Consider the following 21,874-nt stretch of genomic DNA (forward strand, 5'->3'; position numbering starts at 1 on the left):
TGAGGCAAGAGAATCACTTGACATTAGGAGATATACTTAATGTAAATGACGAGTTAATGGGTGCAGCACACCAACATGGCACATGTATACATATGTAACAAACCTGTACATTGTGCACATGTACCCTAGAACTTAAAGTATAATAAAAAAAAAATATATATATATATATACAAAAAAAAAAAAGAGAGAAACGCTTGAACCCTGGAGGTGGAAGTTGCTGTGAGCCTAGATCACACCATTGCACTCCAGCCTGGGGGACAAGAGTGAGACTTCACCTCAAAAACAAAACAAAACAAAAAAATCTCCAAAATAAATACTGTGGAAAGCAAGTATAGGACAGTGTATGGTATAGTAAAATATGTTTCCTTGGAATAAAAAATGAGGGGAAAATAACATTTTTATAGCTTTAATTGTGCATAAAGGATAAACTTTTAGGAAGGATTAATAGCAAACTAAATAGGTTTTCTTCTGTTTACTTGTTTACATATTTTTGTGAGAAGATTATTTACTTTTCTGATCATTTTTATGTGTTTTAATGTCTGAACCAGAAGAATACATTGCTATTTAAAAATACATATAAAAACATTTTTTAAGGATGCGATTTGGCTCATCAAAGAGAACTTTGTGTTCTACTCTCTGTTACGTTCTATCATCTAATCAAGGTTTGGAATACACACTTTATACTATAAGTAAGTATAGGGTGCAGTGAAAATACTTTATATTGCTTAATTAATTGATTATTATTTTTCTTCCCCACAGGTATGAAAGCTTCATGAGTACAGGTACATTTCTTAGTTTAATGCTATATTCCCCATGCCTTGAATAGTACATGACAGAGTAAAAACTCAATTATTTGTTAGATAGACACATTTATAGATATAAAACTATTGAGAAAACAAGATACTGCTTAGATTTGATCTTGCACAAATTTCTGAAAATATGTCTCAGTTTCTTCTTCTGTAACAAGAGGATGACAATATTTTATAAGGTTGTTGCTATGGTATGAATGTTTTTGTTCCCACAACATTCATCTGTTGAAATTCTCACCTGCATTGTGATGGTATTAAGAGGTGGGTCTTTGGAGGTGATCAGGTCATGGGGTTAGAGCCTTCATAAATGGCATTAATACCTTCATAATAGAGACCCAAGAGATACTCCTTGCCTCTTCCACCATGTGAGACCACAGCAAGAAGGTGCCATCTGTGAGTAAGTTGGCCCTCACCAGATACCAAATCTGCTAGCAACATGATCTTGGATTTCCCAGCTCCTAGAACTGTGAGAAATAAATTTGTTGTTTATAAGCCACCTAGTTTTGTTATTTTTTTTTTATAGCAGCCTAGAGGGGCTAAGACAATTGTTATAATGATTAAACAAGCCAATGCATAGAATGTGCTTAGAACACTGCCTGTCACATGGTGGGAAATCTATAATGTTAGTTATTATTTAATATTCAGGAGAAAGGAAGGGGCAAGAAGAAAAACTACCAAGGGCAGGAGAGATGGACAAGAAGGAGTTTAATCCAAGGCAGAGTGGAGAGATACTGTCCCCAGCATCTGGTTTACTGAAAGGAATTCAACAAAACTGAATGGAACTGACAGGGAGAAAGAACAACAAATAAGCACTGTTTTTGTTTGCCTTTTTAAAAATTTGCTTTTGACTTGGGGAATTGATAAGAGAGAGACAGTGAGAGGACCAGCACCTAGGAGGCTGTCACCACCGGGCAATGAAGAAGATGGCTCAGCTCTGGACCTCGAAAGTGAAGGAAGCTGCCTCCTAGCTGCTGTGAGGGAAGCGGAGGGGCTGGTGTGCTACTCTCAGTCTCTGCCTGGGAGGCCACCATGGTACAGGCTTCTGAGTGAGCCTTAAAGAGCATCCGGCCATGAGTATGTGCCTGTGAGTGCTTGTGTGAATAGGACGTATGAAAGAAAAATAAATCTTGGGGCCCCAAAATTACTACGCCAAATGGAAATGTCAAGCTGGGAAGTGCTTCAGGCAAGCCTGCCTCCCATTTTACTCCTAAACCAGACAGCTACAGAGATTAAAGAAAAAGAAAAAAAAAAGAAGCTACATACCTCCCTCACAATTTGCCCACTAGGAAATTCCTTGTGAGCCCCAAGATCTTTACCTTAAAACAGTTTTGTTGAATTTTACCCTGACAGTATAAATTGATAGCTTATCTTCAGAGGTGCAGGACAGAAAGTTACCCCTCTGCTCACCTGAGACAAATGCATATCTGATTGCTGTTGTAAAAAATGCAGATTCACTGAGCTAGACAAGGCATAAGTGACTCTTCCTCTACCTCCCTTTCACATGTAAATTGTATATTCAGTGAAAGGCTGATCAATGACTCAAAAGAATGCAACCGTTTGTCTCTTATCTACCCACAACTCTAATACCTAGTTCATATTCACATTTTCCCACTTGTTCCTAAAGTCCATTTTATAACTGATTTGTTCAAAGAGCCAATCAAGGACCCTAGACTGCATTCTGCTATGACTGCCAACTCAATCTGCAAGAGTCACTACTCCCTGCTTTTGACTTTTCAAAGAGAGCAGGCCAGATACCCTGCAAAATGTTCATTTTCTGGATTTGTTTTATTGCTTTCTGTTGGTTTAATTTAATGTATTGTTTTGTATTCTGTATGTCTTTTAAACTTTTAATTAGAAATGCAGACTGATTTAGATTTGGGTTAAGCACGTTTTAGTAAGAATATGTCATAGAGAACGCTGCATAATTCCCACAACATCCCATCAGGAAGTATATAGTGTCTTACTATTCCTGAGAGTCAATTTGATTACAGTATTAGGAGGGTGGCAGCCCGATCTCACCACTGTAGATGTGCAGTGCCTCCCTTGTTATTGGCAGATAATATGTAGGCTAATGTGGGAAAATGTTTCCATTGACCATTCATCAAATGACTTGATCCCATGTTGATAATTCTTAATGGAATCAGTTATTTCATTTGTGATTGCAAAATGGTGATTTTCTGATACTGTCCATTTATTACTTAGTATTCTTCCATTAAAGTATTTCCTCAGCAACTGAGGCTGTTTTATTACCCTGCACTACAAACAGAATAAATGTTTAATTCACTCCTTTTAATTACCAATTTTTCAAATAAAGATTGGTATGACAGTAATATCCAATGTGGGCAAAAAAATTTTTGTTTTCACATTTACTGCTTTTTTAATATCATTGTGGCTTCATGGATTTTTATACCTTTCAAGTATTTTAATAAACTATATTCACTATTTTTTAGTCTAGGCCCATTCAGACAACAGAAATAGGAAGTACACTTTTTATTTTTTTATTTTTAATTTTTGTGATACATAGTAGGTACCCATATTAATAGGGTACCTAATATATTTTGGTACAGGGCATGCAATGTGTAATAATTATATCATGGAAAATGGGGTATCTATCCCCTCAAGCATTTATCCTTTGCATTACAAGCAATCCAATTATACTCTTTTAGTTATTTTTAAATGTAGAATTAAATTATTTTTGGCTATAGTCCCTTTTTATGCTATCAAATACTAAAATACTAGGTCTTATTCATTCTTCCTATTTTTTTTGTTCCCATTAACCATCCCCACCTTCCCCCAACTGCCTGTATCCCCCCACTACCCTTCGTAGCCTCTGGCAACCATCATTCTATTCTTTATCTCCATGAGTTCAATTGATTTGATTTTTAGATCCCACAAATAAGTGAGAACATGTGACATTTGTCTTTCTGTGCTTGGTTTACTTCACTTAACATAGTGACCTCCAGTTCCATCTATGTTGTTGGAAATGACAGAATCTCATTCTTTTTATGGCAGAATAGTACTCCATTGTTTATAAGTATCACATTTTCTTTATTCATTCAGCTATTGATGGACACCTAGGTTGCTTCCAAATCTTGGCTGCTGTGAGCAGTGCTGCAACAAGAGAGTGCAGATACCTCTTTGATATATTGATTTCACTTTTTGGGGGTATATACCTAAAGTGGGATTGCCAGATCATATGATAGCTGTATTTTTAGTTTTTTGAGGAAACTCCAAACCATTCTCCATAGTGGGTGTACTAATTTACATTCCCACCCACAGTGTATAAGACTTCCTTTTTCTCCACATCCTCAGCAGCATTTGTTACTGTCTGTCTTTTAGATATTTGCCATCTAAATGGGTGAGATAGTTTTGATTTGCATTTCTCTTGGTAGTTTTGATTTGCATTTTTCTGTTGACCAATGATGTTAAGTACCTTTTCATATGCCTGTTTGCCATTTGTACATCTTCTTCTGAGAAATGTCTATTCAAATATTTAGCCCATTGTTTAATCGTATTACTAGTTTTTCCTGTGGAGTTGTTTGAGCTCCTTCTATATTCTGGTTATTAATCCCTTGTCAGATGGGTAGTTTGCAAACATTTTCTCCCATTCTGTGGGTTGCTCTTCACTTTGTTGATTGTTTCCTTTGCTGTGCAGAGGCTTTTCAACCTGATGTGATCCTATTTGTCCATTTTTTGTTTGGTTGCCTGTACTTGCAGAGTGTTACTCAAGAAATTTTTGCCCAGACAAATGTCCTGCAGATTTTCTCCAATGTTTTCTTTTTTCTCTTTTTTTTTTTTTTTTTTTTGAGACGACGTCTCACTCTGTCACCCAGGCTGGAGTGCAATGGCCCTGATCTCGGCTCATTGCAACCTCCACCTCCTGGGTTCAAGTGATTCTCCTGCCACAGCCTCCTGAGTAGCTAGGATTAGAGGTGTCTGCCGCCACGCCCAGCCAATTTTTGTATTTTTAGTAGAGACAGGGTTTCACCATGTTGGTCAGGCTGGTCTCGAACTCCTGACCTTGTGATCTGCCTGCCTCGGTCTCCCAAAATGCTGAAATTACAGGCATGAGCCACCACTCCAGCTGCAATGTTTTCTTACAGTAGTTTCGTAGTTTAAGGTCTTAGATTAAGTCTCTAGTCCATTTTGATTTGATTTTTATGTAAGGTGAGAGATAGGGATCGAGTTTCATTCTTCTACATATGGATACTCAGTTTTCCCAGTACCATTTGTTGAAGACACTGTCTTTTTCCTAATATGTTCTTGGCACCTTTGCCTAAAATGAGTTCACTGTAGGTGTGTGGATTTGTTTCTGGGTGTTCTATTCTGTTCCATTGGTCATTGTGTCTGTTCTTATGCCAGTACCATGCTGTTTTAGTTTCTATAGCTCTGTAGGAGGTACATTTTTTAAAATCAGGGTTTAAATTGGTATTTATCAGTTCAAATTTGGCTTATAGAATTTTATTTAATTCTTTTGAATTGTTTTACTATCTCTTAAAATGAATAATAATAGTGACCATCATTTATTTGTTTTATCTCTATACCATACACAAACCGATTTCAAAATAGCAATACCAATATCGTTATTAACAATAAAACTATTGAATTTAAATCCCTTTCTGTCCTTAGACTATATAGCTTTACAAGAGTTTTCAGAAAGAATACTATTTTCTAGATTCATCTAAAGTAATTATTTCCTCTGTATGATTATGTTAGATTTTGATATACAGTGTCTTTTAATATTTTCAATTTTATGGATTTTTTGGAACATGTATTTACATACTCAAGTCAAAATTGCATAAAAGTATACTCCAATAAGCCTTGCTTTCATTTCTGGTCACTTAATCCTATTTATGTCCCCACCGACACTCCTAACCAGTAAGTATTTTCGTTAGTTTCTGGTCTACCTTCCAGTGTTTGTTTGTTTTTGTTGTTGTTGTTGTTGTTGTTTTCTGCAAATATAAGCAGATCCACCATTCTACCTCTGCCTATTTACTTACCTGTATGCATGTATATTATACTCATATAAATATACTTTTATTTCTCCTTATTTCTCCTCCTTTCTCACACACAAGGTAACATATCTATTAGTCACTCTGCATCTTCCCGAGGCTCATTCTTGAATCACTCAGAGGTTATTCAGAGACAGAAGGGCCTGTTAAAAGACTGGGATTTTGTCCCTGTGTTAGTTCACTTGGACTACTGTAATAAGATATACAGATTGGGTAACTTATAAACAATAGAAATTTACTTCTCGGCCAGGCATGGTGGCTCACGCCTGTAATCCCAGCACTTTGGGAGGCCGAGATGGGCGGATCACGAGGTCAGGAGCTCGAGACCATCCTGGCTAACACAGTGAAACCCCGTCTCTACTAAAAATACAAAACATTAGCCGGGCATGGTGGCGGGCGCCTATTGTTCCAGCTACTGGGGAGGCTGAGGCAGGAGAATGGCGTGAACCTGGGAGGTGGAGCTTGCAGTGAGCCAAGATTGCGCCACTGAACTCCAGCCTGGGTGACAGAGCGAGACTCCGTCTCAAAAAAAAAAAAAAAAAAAAACCCAGAAATTTACTTCTCACAATTCTGGAGGCTGGGAAGGCCAATATCAAGGCGCTAGCGGGTTCAGTGTCTGGTGAGAACCACTCTGTGCTTCCAAGGTGGCGCTGTGTTTCTACATCTTCCAGAGGGGAGAAAAGCTGTGTCCTTGCATGATGGAGAGGCAAAAGAGAACAAACTTGCTCCCTCAAGTGCTTTTATAAGGGCCCTAATCCCTTGAGGGTACTACCCACATGACATAAGCACCTCCTAAAGGCCCCACCTATAAATATTATCACATTCGCAATGAAGTTGTAACAGAGGACTTCTGGGGGACGCAGTCAGACTATGCATTATCCAGTGCAACTTCAACAAGAGATAATTAGGTTGTTGGTGCTATAGTTAAATTTTATCTCAGACTAATGGGACTTGAAAAACACCTTTCTACAAAAATTATAGATTTTATTATCATGCTGACTATGGGTTGAAAGTCTGCAGTTAAGTGTGAGATCTTCAAACAGAAATATCTTGTTGGTGCTTTTATTTTTTTATTTTTATTTTTTGAGATGGAGTCTCACCTCGTCATCCAGGCTAGAGTGCAGTGGCATGATCTCAGCTCACTGCAATCTCTGCTTCCCAGGTTCAAGCTATTCTCGTGCCTCAGCCTCCTAGGTAGTTGGAATTACAGGCACGAGCCACTATGCCCAGCTAATTTTTCTATTTTTAGTATTTTTAGTAGAAACAGGGTTTCCATGTTGGCCAGGCTGATCGTGAACTCCTCACCTCAGGCAATCCACCTGCCTCAGTTTCCCAAAGTACTGGGATTACAGGCATGAACCACTGCAGCCAGTCATTGTTGGTGCTTTTAAATGCAAGAAAGAATCAATAGATTTCTCAGCTTTACCTAGAGGTGATCATTAGATCTCTGAGACTGAGTCAATTCTCCTAGAGAAAAAAATACAGAGAAAAAAACAAGAGACCGGGCTCAGTGGCTCACGTCTGTAATCCCAGCACTTTGGGAGGCCGAAGCAGGCAGATCACAAGGTCAGGAGTTCGAGACCAGCCTGACCAACATGGTGAAACCCCGTCTCTACTAAAAACAATAAAATTAGCCTGGCTGTAATCCCAGCTACTCAGGAGGCTGAGGCAGGAGAATTGCTTGAACCCAGGAGGCAGAGGTTGCAGTGACGAAGATCATGCCACTGTACTCTAGCAGCCTGGGTGACAGAGCAAGTCTCCATCTAAAAAAAGAAAGAAAGAAAAGTCCCTTCAAATGAGGATATGCACACCTCTGAAAATGTTTCAAGGAGTACTGGGCTCCACAGAGACTTCTAAGGGAATTAGTTTACAGATAATCAGCTGTTGTGTATTCTTTTCCAAAACTAATCTGATGGTACCACCTGTCTGCTTTTTCTCCTTTCCCAATTTATTTTCCACAATTATCCTTCTTTCATTTAAAAAATGGAGGGCATACCTTTCATCCACCCATCCATCCACTCATCCATCTATCCATTCATCCATCTATTCATTGAAACACACAATGTTTTTCTCTGGTGCATTTTCACTAGCTATAAACACCATTGGAGCCCCAAGAACAAAGGGAAAATTTGAAACTGTAGAGTTTCTTTAAGGAATATTAAAGTGCATGGGTCTTACTTCCTCTGAGTGACAAACCTATAGCAAGACTTCCTGCTTCATTCTTTGTTTTGTTTTTTGTTGTTGTTTTTGTTGTTCCTTTTTTTTTGCCTCAAGACAGAATTTGGCAACAAGATGGTTGTCACAGATACAGGTATTAGCACATTTGTTTGAGTTGAAACACAAAGTCATATTTTCTGATTGATTAGTTTGACAATGAAGGTTATGTTTGTCAATTAAATTATAGTGGAAGTTGTTCATAAATTGAAGGTGCAGCTCCATTGTTTTGAGAAAAACATATTTTAGAGGCACATATAATTTTCCCCATATCAGATATATATTTTATTACTCTTTGTAGTAGTCTGTTCTCAAGCTACTAATAAAGACATTCCCAAGACTGGGTAATTTATAAAGGAAACAGGTTGAATTGACTCACAGTTCCACATGGCTAGGGAGGCCTCACAATCATGGTGGAAGGCAAATGAGGAGCAAAGGTCTTACATGGCAGCAGGCAAGAGAGCGTGTGCAAGGGAACTCTCCTTTATAAAACCATCAGATCTTGTGAGACTTATTCACTATCATAAGAACATCACAGGAAAGACCTGCCCCCATGATTCAATTGCCTCCCACTGGGTCCCTCTCAGGACATGTGGGAATTATGGGAGCTACAATTCAAGATAAGATTTGGGAGGGGACACAACCAAACCATCTCATTTCACCCAGGCCCCTCCCAAATCTCATGTCCTCACATTTCAAAACCAATCGTGCCTTCTTAACAGTCCCCCAAAGTCTTAATTCATTTCACCATTAACTCAAAAGTCCACAGTCCAAAGTCTCATCTGAGACAAGGCAAGTCCCTTCTGCCTATGAGCCTATGAGCAAGTTAGTTACTTCCTAGATACAATGTGGGTACAGGCATTGGTTAAACACAGCCATTTCAAAAGGAAGAAATTTTCCGAAACAAAAGGACTACAGACCCCATGCAAGTCCAAAATCCAATATGGCTGTCATTAAACCTTAAAGTTCCAAAATGATCTCCTTTAACTCCATGTCTCACATCCAGGTCACACTGATGCAAAAGGTTTACTCCCACAGCCTTGGGCAGCTCCACCCATGGCTTTGCAGGAAACAGCCCCCCTCCCGGCTGCTTTCACATCTGGCATTAAGTGTCAGTAGCTTTTCCAGGCACATGGTGCAAACTGTCAGTGGATCTACATTCTGGGGTCTGGAGGATAGTGGCCCTCTTCTCACAGCTCCAGTAGGCAGTGCCCCAGTAGGGACTCTGTGTGGGAACTTGCACCCCACATTTCCCTTCCCATTGCCCTAGCAGAGGTTCTTCATGAGGACCCACCCCTACAGCAAACTTCTGCCTGGACATTCAGGAGTTTCTATACATCCTCTGAAATCTAGGCAGAAGTTCTGTGCACCCACAGGCTCAACACCACTTGGAAGCTGCCAAAGCTTAGGGCTTGCACCTTCTGAAGCCATGGCCCAAGCTGTACCTTGGCACCTTTAAGTCACGGCTGGAGCAGTTAGGATGTAGGCCATCAACTCCCTAGGTTACACACAGCAAGGAAGTCCTGGGGCCAGCCTAGTAAACCATTTTTTACTCCTAGGGCTTTGGGCCTCTGATGGGAGGGGCTGCTACAAAGGTCTCTCACATGCCCTGGAGACATTTTCCTCATTGTCCTTTCAGCTCCTTGCTACTTATGCAAATTTCTGCAGCCAACTTGAATTTCTCCCCAGAAAATGTTTTTTTCTTCTCTACTGCATCATTAGGCTGCAAATTTTCCAAACTTTTATGCTCTGCTTTCTCTTGAATGCTTCACTGCTTAGAAATTTCTGTCTTTTAGATACACTAAATCATCTCTCTCTGGTTCGAAGTTCAACAGATCTTAGGGCAGGGGCAAAATGCCATCAGTCTCTTTGCACAGCAAGAATGACCTTTACTCCAGTTCCCAGAAAGTTCCTCAGTTCCATCTGAGACCACCTCAGCCTGGACCTTGTTGTTCATACTATCAGCATTTTGCTCAAAACCATTCAACAAGTCTCTAGGAAGTTCAAAACTTTCCCACATCTTCCTATCTTCTGAGCCCTCCAAGTCTCTAGGAAGTTCCAAACATTCCCACATTTTTCTATCTTCTTCTGAGCCCTCCAATCTGTTCTAACCTCTACCTGTTATCCAGTTCCAAAGTCACTTCCACATTTCAGGTATCTTTATAGCAGCACGCTACGCTACCAGTACCAATTTACTGTATTAGTTTGTTCTCACACTGCTAATAAAGACATGCCTGAGACTGGTAATTTATAAAGGAAAGAGGTTTAACTGACTCACAGTTCCACATAGCTTAGGAGGTCTCAGAATCATGGCAGAAGTCAAATGAGGAACAAAGTCATCTCTTACATGGTGGCAAGCAACAGAGTGTGTGCAGGGGAACTCCCCTTTAGATCAGATCTTGTGACACTTATTTACTATCATAAGAACAACACAGAAAATACCCACCCTCGTGATTCAATTACCTCCCACTCGGTCCCTCCCAGGACACATGGGAATTATAGGAGCTGCAATTCGAAATGAGATTTAGGTGGGGACACAGTCAAACCATGTCACTCTTTAATCTTATGACAAAATCTACATGTCAACTTAAAAGTTTGTGAAGAGGTACATAATTTTCAAAAGTATGTTATTACAGAGTCCAGTAAACAAAACATGTAAAGTCCTATAAGTTAGAAGATAGGAAGGGACAGAAAATGACCAGAAAATGTCAAAGGCATAAAAGAGAACCAGAAGAGATGGCAGGAAAGACTCCAGGAAGTAAAGTGTAAAACATTGCAGGGAGGTGAAGTAGGACAATAATTAGAGGGTAATCTAATCTGTGTGGATGCAGTTTCTGTAGGTGTGACAGAGTGAACAGTCTATTTAGGTCATTCAAAAAGTTGGGAAGTGATGGTGATGAAAACTGAGTTCTATCTAGAATATTATCCAGCAAGATCATTGGGGTTATAATTGCTTAAAAAAGAAAAAGCACTTCAATACGTTGAAGAGTGAGGACTATTGAAGGAATATGATCTGGGGGGATGGGCAGAAGGAGAAGAATTCACTTTTGGGACAAGGAAGACAGCTGTTCTCTGAAGCTGGCAATGGGAAGAGGAGTTTGGAGACAGCTGAAGAGGAAGGAAGAAGCCAGAGCCTCCAGCACAAGGTGACCATCTTCTCAGTAAAGCACAAAATGAAGTCATGTGCTGAGAGTAGCTATTTGGGTGGAGAGCAGAGAAGTAGTGAAGGGACTATTCGGAAGAACTTGCGAAGAAATCCATAACAGAGGATTTGGAGAGAGGACCACTTTAGGATCATTGCTCATCCTAGCTTTCTGATGAGTTTTTAAAGTGAAATTTTATCAACACTTCACTTTTAACGTTTCTATATTTGTCCAGTTTTCTATAGTGAAAAAGGAAGAAAGAATTTTTTTAAAAAATAAAGGCTCCTCACACTCACCAAAGAAAAAGATCAAAGAGGTGCAGACAAACAATGTCACGAGCAAGCTCTCTTGGTACTGTAATGTAAAGGAAGAGTTTATTACATTTATATGGAGTAACTCAATGTTTTTTAGTTCGTTTGATCAGCCTTAAGTGCTTATAGAGATGTCCTTTTAAATTGTAGTCTAGTACTTTCAGGCAGTCTATCCATAGCCAAGCAAACCAGCTAAAAGTTTCAGCCATTCAATCTTGCTTAAGTTTTATTGGTCCGGAGTATGATGGTTGCTAAAAATCAGCTTCATAGAAGTCATGTTTATAACAAAGACACTAGTAACTGGGCATATGTACAAAAATAGGGGGTGAGAAAGTAAAAAACAAACAAAAGAAACAAAAACAAAACTACACACACACATTGCCAAACCAAGATTTTTAAGCAGCAGAGGGCAGCCTTCTCTAAGTTTTGGTTTTAAAACATTTGCTCCCAAAGCAACCTGGCCCTTAACTTCTACAGTAAAAAAAAAATTTTTTTTTTTCCTGCAGGTGATATAAACAAAACTGGGCACTAGTAAAGTGAAAAAGATATCTAATCAGGAATATACTATAGCAATGAGGAAAATAGCCCAGTGTGAACTGTGGTCAAGTTTGATTTGTACAAAGGTGACTCAGCATCTAAATGGAGAATGTGGGAATAGGGAGGGAGGGAGCAGAGGCTCAGTAGAGCCAGGAAAGGGAAAAAATTACAAAAAGCAGGAAAAGGGGAGTTGATCCATGTGAAACCCATCTAGTTTGCTACTGACATGATCAAAGTCAAGCTCCTACTCTTCCATAGAGACTAGGAGACAAGGGCTCTATCTTCAGGTGTTGGCTGGAACAAACAGTGGATTCTTTTGGTAGCTTTGAGGTTTTTTCAGGCAACACTTTGAGGGGCAGCTAGGGTCATCCTAGGGATGTAGCCATGAGCTGTGAGAAACTGCTAGCATTTGTTCCAAGTCTGCATAGGCCAAGGTTGGTACCTAGTAGAAAAAAGGCCCAGCAAAGCCTGGGGAGAGTTTGGTCAAGAAGAGAGTCTTAGTCACAGTGGAGAGTATCAATACTAGTTTTATTGACAAAAGTGTAATTCCACCATTTCCTTCTACCAATAGGATAATATTGGTGCTTCTTTATGACTTATTGATAGTAATTCTGCTTAGGGGCTGCCTTAGGTCCTCAACACAATTTGGGAGACAACTTGAGAAATAGTTATTATCTCTCTCTTAAGGGAACTCTTTGTCTTGCCCTTATCCCTTTAAACAACCCTCAAGAATTGAAGTGGTCACTTGTGTTTCTCCTATCCAGCATCCCTTCACCTTCTTATAGTCAAAATGTCATTGCTAGCCATTGGCAAACCATGCTTTGGAGTAAGGAGGAATTGTTGGCCTCATTCCTTAGCTTCAGGGTGGGTGTGTGAGCCTGGCTCAACCCATCAGAGCATCACACATCTCTAGCCACAGGATGTTCCAACAGTTGGCTTGGAACCTGACTCAGGCCGGTGACCAACTCTAGGACTTCTGGAAGTGTAGAGAGGACAAGCATTCTTGCTACTATCCTGCCAGTGTATGGAGCCTGGAGCTGTAGGGGCTTCCTAGAGGAAAGGGAATCAACCAAAAAAAGGAGAGACCAAGACCTGATGACATTTCTGAAACCCTGGATCCAATCATTTCATGCTTGTTTTATGTTAGTTTATTATGAAACATTTCAGATATTCAAGAGTATTATTATAATGAATACCAATGTACTCATCAGGCAGTTTGAGAAATAAAAGATTGCCAATGAAACTAAGTAAGCACATAGACTCTTTAGTTAGATAGTTCAGTAAATCCACTTTGTGTAAGTTAGTTTGAGTTGTGGCTCTGTCCCTTGAAACAAAAGAACTCAAACGGAGTTTATATGTATGCAATAAAGCCTGTCCAAAAGACAATCTAGAGGCAAAGTGTAAAACTAAATAAATATTAAATGAATCAACCAATCAAAGCAAAGGGTATCAGACACAGTTTTTGTTGGAAATAATGCACCCTATTCAAGCTAACTTTGCACCTTTTTTTTTTAGATGGAGTTTTGCTTTTGTTGCCCAAGCTGGAGTGCAATGGCACCATCTCCACTCACTGCAACCTCCGCTTCCCAGGTTCAAGCTATTCTCTTACCTCAGCCTCCCAAATAGCTGGGATTACAGGTATGCACCACCACGCCCAACTAATTTTTTGTATTTTTAGTAGAAACGGGATTTCACCATGTTAGCCAGGCTGGTCTCGAACTTCTGACCTCAAGTGATCCATCTGCCTCGGCCTCTCAAATTGCTGGGATTACAGGTGTGAGCCACCGCACCCAGCCAACTTTGCACCCTTTTTAAACCTGAGGACAGAATGTCCCAGTGACCCTGGCTCCTATACTTGCCTACAATTGTCTTGTCTTGACACTCTGCTGCCTGAATCAGCTGAAAGCCCTTTGTATTACACAGAAATGTTCTTTTTTGACCAACCCTAAAGGCCATACTTAGAAGCAGAAAATATGAAACAACCCCTGGCTCTGACCTTGTTTCCATCAGCCATCCAGTGTCTGGTCCACACTACAGCCCTGCCAGCTTCCTGACAAGCTGTGCATTTCTCATGGCACTTTCCACACCTGTTCTGCTGACCTCGGAGCCCCCCAGAATGGGCTTTGTAATTTCTCAACAAGCTGGCAAAGCTCAGTGTGGATTCACTTCTCCTGAAAGCCTCATTAAAGAGTGGGGATCTTGCCATTTCTACACTAGCTGAGCCTGCACTTGCTGTCTAGTTTTCCAAAACAATTTACAGGCACACACTTAGATGATCACATTCTTAAAAAGAACAAGAACGATTAACAAAAACAAACCAGGATGATGGTTACTCTCGAAACGAAGGATGAGAACATCATGGGATGGGGCAACTTTGGGTTTCCAAAGTAGTGGTGATTTTCAATTTCTTTACCTGAGTATACTTATTTGTTATCCTCTAAACTATATATGTATATTTGTATGTGTGTAAATACTTGTGTATATATATAGATAGATAGATAGATAAAATACACATACAAGTGCTGCATATGCTGTGTGATGTGTATTTATGTTTAACACCGTAAAGTCTATTATTTTAGCCCAAGATTACTCTCCAAGAATAATCCCTATTTTTTCATTTATTAATAAGCAACATTTATTGAACCCCTTTTACATGACATGACAGACACTGATAAATCAGACAGCAGTGAACAAGAAAGACATATCCCATCTTCTCATGAACTTAGCACTAAGTTTAGGAGGGATAAGAGTAACACAAAATATCGAAGTATTAGATAGTGCTACAAGCTATTATGAAAATGGAACAAGTTGGTATGAAAGTGAGCATCAGTGTGTGTGGGGTAACAGGGAGTGCCAGCATGTGCAGGGTGACAGTGAGAGCATGTGCAGAGATGAGAGCGACGATGTGTGTAGGGGTGACATGTTTGTGTGTAGGGCTAACTATGATAATTGGCATAGGGATGAAGTGAGAGTATGTGTAGGGGTGACAGTGACTGACAGTATGTTTAGAAGTGACAGTGAGTGAGTGTGTGTAGAGGTAACAGTGAGTGACAATGTGTGTAGTGGTAACAGTGAGAACATGTGCAGCTGTGACAGGGAGTGACAGTGTGTGTAAGGTGGCCATGTGTGACAATATATATAGGGTGACAGTGAGTGACAATTTGTGTAGGGGTGACAGTGAGAGTAAGTGTAGGTATGACAGTGAATGACAATATATGTAGGGTGACAGTGAGTAAGAGCATGTGTATGGGTAACAGTCAGTGACAATGTGTGTAGGGGTGACAGTGAGAGACAATGTGTGTACGAGTGACAGTGCATGAGAGAATGTGTAGGAGTGACAGCAAGTGATAATGTGTGTAAGAGTGACAGTGAGAGACAGCATGTGTACGGGTGACAGTGAGGGACAGCATATGTGGGGTGACAGTGAGGGGCAGCATGTGTAGGGGTGACTGTGAGTGATAGAATGTTTATGGGTGACAGTGAGTGACAGGGTGTATAAAGGTGACAGAGAGGAGCAGCATATGTGGGGAGACAGTGAAGGACAGCATGTATAAGGGTGACTGTGAGAGGCAGCATGTATAGGGGTGACAGTGAGTGACAGCATGTGTAGAGGTGACAGTGAAGGGCAGCATGTGTAGGGGTGACAGTGAGTGACAGCATGTGTAGAGGTGACAGTGAAGGACAACATGTGTAGGGGTCACAGGAGCAGCATGTACGGGGTGACACGGAGTGACAGCATGTGTAGAAGTGATAGTGAATGACAGCATGTGTAGAAGTGATAGTGAATGACAGCATGTGTAGGGGTGACAGTGAGGGACTGTATGTTTAGGGGTGACAGGGAGTAATAGCATGTATAGAGGTGACAGTGAGGGGCAGCTTATGTAGGGGTGACAGAGAAGGGCAGCCTGTGTAGGAGTGATGGTGAATGACAGCATGGGTAGGGGTGACAGTGAGGGACAGCATGTATAGGGATGACAGGGACAGCATATGTGGGGTGACAGTGAGGGACAGCATGTATAAGGGTGACAGTGAGGAACAGCCTATGTAGGAATGATAGTGAGTGACACCATGTGTAGGGGTGACAGTGAGAGACAGCATGTATAGGGGTGACAGGGACAGCATGTGTGGGGTGACAGTAAGGGACAGCATGTGTAGGAGTGATAGTGACACCATGTGTAAGGGTGACAGGGAGGGACAGCATGTGTAGGGGTGACAGGGAGGGACAGCATGTGTAGGTTTGACAGTGAATGACAGCATGTATAGTGGTGACAGAGAGGGGCGGCCTGTGTGGGGGTGTCAGTGAGGGCACGTGTGTGAAGGTGAGATGGAATGACAGCATGTGTAGTGATAACAGTGAGAGCATGTGCAGGAATGATAATGTATGTAGAGTTGACAGTGAGTGACAGTCTGTGTGTGGGTGACCGTGACAGTGTATATGGGTTGATAGTGAGTGAGAGCATCTGTTGGGGTGCACTTCAAACTGGGCAGGTCACGGAAATCCTCGCTGGGGAGGGGATATGGAAGAGGAAGCCTCAGTGAGAAGGATGCAGGCATGGGAGGATTTAGGAGAAGAGCAGCATGGTAATGGTCACAGCTAGTGCAGGGCCTAAGGCAGGAAAGAACTGGGCGCACAGGAGGTGCAGGAAACAAGGGTCACTGGAGGCTAGCGACCTGGGAAGGACGCAGGAGGAAATAATAGCAAGAGGCAGCCGCCAGAGCATGGAGAGCCTTATAGCCTGTATTAGGGGTTGGGGTTTAATTCTAAGACCATAGGTAGCCAGTAAGGGGTCTTATTGCAGGGGGGCTGATGTGATCTGATTTATAATTTGGGAAATATCTCTCTGTCAGCCGAAGGATGAGGTGTTGTAGCATCGCCAGTGTAGGAAGAGCAGGAAAAGGCTATTGCAGTTGTGCAGGCAAGAGATGGTGTGATCTGGAGTACAGACATGTCCTTGCGTATGCAGAGACATGGGCCGCCTCTATTTGGAGCAGCTCGCTAAGTCCAGTCAGAGGTAAACATGAGGTCGTTTCCATGAATCTGCATAATAGTAGCAAGGGTCCCCATACTTAAGCCCTGTTTTGAGCATGTCACTCCCCAACTGAGAACTGTAAAGAACAAAAATTCTAATCACGAGCTTCATGATCTTACAGCTCAGCATCTCATTTTTACATCTCCTCAATTACTTATTAAAACCTCTCAGACTTTCTTAAAACCTAGGCAAGAGCTCTGCTCTAGTCCGTCAATATTCCACAGTCAGGACACTGTCTTTAGCTCAGATCGGATGGTGTGAAATAAATAGGAATTTGACTTTATCCCCTTTGGAATAAAGCACATTTTAATCTAGGACTTCGTTACAGGAATTTAGATAAGCAAAGTAAAAATAAGAGGGTAGTTCATAGTACTGCAGAGGTACTATGCACAGGCTCTAGACTCAAATTGTGTGATCCAAGTTGGAATTTAAACTCTGGCATAAGCTGTATGAACTTGGCTTGGTAATTCAATTGATCTATGTGTCAGTTTCCTCATCTCCAAACTAGTGAATAATACTCATCCACATGCTTGTTGTGGGGATTAAAAAAGGAAACCCATGTAAAGGGATTAGAGAAATGTTTGACTTATGTTCAGTGCCCAATAAATGTGAAGTATTAGTGCCATTTTAGCCAGTATGCAAATTCCTGGGTTCTTTCTTTTTTTTTTTTCACACGGAGTTCCGCTTTGTTGCCCAGACTGGAGTGCAATGGTGTGATCTCAGCTCACTGCAACCTCCGCCTCCCCGGTTCAAGCGATTCTCCTGCCTCAGCCTGCCGAGTAGCTGGGATTAGAGGAGCCTGCAACCATGCCTGGCTGATATTTTTGTATTTTTAGTGGAGCCAGGGTTTCACCATGTTGGCCAGGCTGGTCTCAAACTCCTGACCTCAGGTGATCCGCCTGTCTCGGCCTCCCAAACTGTTGGGATTACAGGCATGAGCTATTGCGCCCGGCCCTGGGTTCTTTCTTTTTAGTGATATATATTCCTCTGATGAACTTTAAGCACTTTGCAGGTTGTTTTTCTTGCAACACTGTCTCTTAAGTTCCCTTTTCATATGAAGAAACCCAAAGTAAAGACTTCAGTGGTTTACTGAAGAGGGTACTGCAGAGAGTCACAGAATATTAGCAGGGGACATCTACATACCCAAGGGACTTTAAAAAATACTAATGCTTGAGTTACACCCTCAGAGATTTTGCTTTCATTTTTATGGTCTGGAATCTAAGTGCTCATATTTTTACAAATTCCTCAGGAGATTCCAGTGAGCAATTGGACCTAAGAATCTTTGACTTCTTAAAATCCATTTTACAGATGAGGAAATTGAGATACTCTGTGATTGAATGACTGGCCCAAATTAATCAATGTCAGGGATAGAAATAGACTCTGAGGATAACACAGAGATAGACTTAAAATTCTAATACATTAATAAAAGGAGCATATCATGGTAAGTGATACGTCTCTTAAGAAAGACCATTGTGACTTTAGCCTAATCTATAGTTAATATATCCAAGGAGAAGGTGATGTCTACGTGGAAGCACAAAGCAGGTATAGCAGGAGCATCACAGTGGCTTACCTGAGACCATGAAACATTTGTGCTGTACCCCAGTGCTCTCAAGTTCTGGGTGAATGTTTACCAGTGTCCATCTAAAGATGAATTGGCTTTCAAAGCATGTTTCCTATGGGAGAATAAAAGGCGTGGGCCTGATTATCAGGTCCCATTTAGACAGATCCCCTGCCCCACCCACTCTTTTAGTGTTTGTTTTCTTATTTTCTTCACCCTCTGCTTCTCCTTATCAAAATAGAATTATGCAGGGCACCATCCCATTTTGTAAAAAGAGCACATCTAAAGCTGTTACTTTTCTCTGCCTCCCTTTCACTGATTCTCGGAATCAGTGTACACCTGAGATCATGCAGGGTCTTAAAGCAAAGGGTTTAGGGTAATATTTTCCTTTAATGAGCTAGCCTCCAAACGCAGCTAGTTTTGAAATGATAATAGTGATTGACGCTGTCTGTGGGAGAAAAGTTCCTGGGAATCCAGTAGTTTTCTCATCTAGCCCGGCTACATGTGCAGTTTCAAAACATTCCTAGTTATGTAAAAATTATAATATGTGGCTGGGTGCGGTGGCTAAAGCCTGTAATTTCAGCACTTTGGGAGAACAAAGTGGGCAGATTGCTTGAGTCCAGGAGTTCTAGACCAGCCTGAGCAACAGGGTGAAACCCCATCTCTACAAAAAATACAAAAATTAGACAGGTGTGGCTCATGCCTGTAGTCCCAGCTACTTGGGAAGCTGAGGCAGGAGGATTGTTTGAGTCTGGGATGCAGAGGTTGCAGTGAGCCAAGATCATGCCATTGCACTCCAGTTCAGGTGACAGAGGGAGATCCTGTCTCAAAAAAAAAAAAAAAAATTATAATATGTTGTACTATGCCTTTCAACATTTACTGAAGAAGTTGGCAGAATTAAACAATGACTTATTTGGTGTCTTATGTACTAGTTCACAGAACTCTTCTAAAATGAACAAAAAAACTTGTCATTGTAATAGTTTATGGGTTATATGACCTGTGAAATTATATACACAGCCTGAGATGAATGATGTATCTGCTATAGGAATACTGAATGATGCAGTTTTCAGTTTTATTCATGAAGAAGTAAAATGTTTCAAAAATTTTTGCATATTAAATGGTTATTCGATTTCTTCAATGTGCATTTAGTTTTATCTGAAGGAATAAAAGGGGAAATACTGAAGGAAGAAGAGAGAGCGTTGTTCAACTAAAGTTGAAGCAAGCCTCACTCCATGTTATCTGATTTGCATAGCAATTAGGAAAGACTTATGACCAAAAAAAAGGGGAATTGGACTAAAGGGAAGTATATACTAAACACGAAAATCAATTTCAAACATTCTCTTCTGACTGTGTTGATGACCAATTTATGTTATTTGCACTTAGTAGATTCGAAGGAAGCTCACGGATACCCCATCCATTGCTATCTCATGGACAAAGAAAGCAAGATTCACATTTGTGTTACTTAATCAAGATTAAAAAGAAATAGGTATAAATTGCTTTACACCTATATGTTTTTGGGTTCTATGTAATCTTGGGGGAACGTATCCTTTGAGTAAGTCAAAGTATTTATGATCATATTTTTGATCTCAGAAAATAGGACCCCTTGCTTTGACTGGGTTGAAGCTCAATATTCATTAGTAACTCATTAGTAATTCATCTTCATACCAGCCTCACCAAGCCTGAGGCTCAGGAAGGTCCAAATTAAGTTAGAATTCAAATAATTTAAAGTCTACCTCAAATTTAGCACAGAATTCCTTCGCTCAAACTAGTAGACCAGCTTGCCAAAGAAGATGGTAATCTGGATGAATAAAAATATATATCTAATTACCTCCATTTTTATAACATATAAGACTTCTCTTATTCATTCCCAATTTCTTTTTGGATTAAAATACAACTTACATACCGTTCACAAATTTTAAATATACAGCTTAATGAATGGTTACATAAAATACATCTCATAACCACCACAAATATCAAGATACAGAACTTTTCCAGCATCCAAGAAGGCTCTCTGATGCATCACCAGGTCTATAGTAACCACAGCTCTTTTGACCTCTATCATATATCCATAGATAAGTTTTATGTAATTTTGATATCATATAAATGGAATCATACAGTGTATAGTATTGTGTATGTGGCTTCTTTAATTCTGCATTGTTTGTGAGCTTCATCCTGATGTTGTGTATATTAGTATTATAGTTTGTTCTTTTTCATTTCTGTGTAGTATTCCATCACATGAATTTACTATGCTTTACTCACTCATTTTACTGTTGATGGACCTTTGGGTTATTTCTAGAGCTTTGAGTTATTATGCTTAAAGCTGTTATAAAGAGAAGTGATACTTATTTCTATAGAGTGTGTACACTCAATGAATGAAATTCCTGGGTCTTTTTAGTTCTTCTTTCAGCATCTTCTCTTTTAGTCCCAGACCATAATTTAATCTTTCTAAGTTGTCAAATGAACCATAATAATGTTCATCATTTTAGGCCAGAGAAGTGTTCCAGGTGGCAAATTTCATGTCTTAAAAGGGTCCGCCAATAGGGTTATGCTTTTCATAGCTCATTCCTATGGGAACCCTAATGGATTTTGCTCTCCTTTTTCCTTCTCCCCACCTTCTTGTTATTTGTGTATGTATATCTCTCCAACTCCTCACGATATAAGAAGAAGAAGAAGAAAAAAAAGATAGACTATTGAAGGGGACATCTAAGTACGTTTTTCTCATCTATTCCGCACTGAGATAGTGTTGTAGTACAACAGAGAAGTGCTGGGTCAGAATGAAGGGACTGGATTTTTATATCCAGACCAGGCTTCTGCTTTCTAGGCTGGAGGCTATGGATTAAATCACATCACTTATCTGCACTTCAGTCAGGGGGTTCATTTGTATCAGTGGTTCCCAAACATGGCTGCAAATCAGAATTACTTGGGGAGGCTTTAAAGTTTGTTTTGTTACAAAAGTGGCACATGTTAGTGGAAAATAGCAAATAACACAAAAGACTGTAAAATAAAATGTAAACATCTTTCCCCTCACAATCTGTATAATATCTCGTTTTCCTACCCATAAATTCCTAGATGTTGTTCTAAGGTTTTAAAATAAAGATCTCTGGGCCCCACTCCAGATGTAATGAAGGAGAATCTTCAAGGTCCTAGAAATTTACATATTTGTTTAAAACTTCATAAATGATTTTGATAAACATTCAAGTTTGGGAATGAATCTTTTGACTAACATCTGAGATCCATTTCAGTAAAATCCATCCCCTACA

The 21,874-nt window shown here is 40.3% G+C and overlaps 1 long non-coding RNA gene across 1 annotated transcript; it reads right to left on the bottom strand.

Moving 5' to 3' along the window:
- Positions 1 to 1,928: 1,928 nt before the first annotated feature.
- LOC115831179 lies at positions 1,929 to 21,638 on the bottom strand. The gene is made up of 3 exons (XR_004026684.1): positions 21,629 to 21,638; positions 16,501 to 16,506; positions 1,929 to 2,013 (listed from the first exon to the last, which is right to left on the bottom strand). It is a non-coding gene; the product is annotated as an uncharacterized LOC115831179 (long non-coding RNA).
- Positions 21,639 to 21,874: the final 236 nt, after the last annotated feature.

The sequence above is a fragment of the Nomascus leucogenys genome, chromosome 18 (assembly GCF_006542625.1).
Source record: "Nomascus leucogenys isolate Asia chromosome 18, Asia_NLE_v1, whole genome shotgun sequence".
In the NCBI taxonomy this organism is placed as follows: domain Eukaryota; kingdom Metazoa; phylum Chordata; class Mammalia; order Primates; family Hylobatidae; genus Nomascus; species Nomascus leucogenys.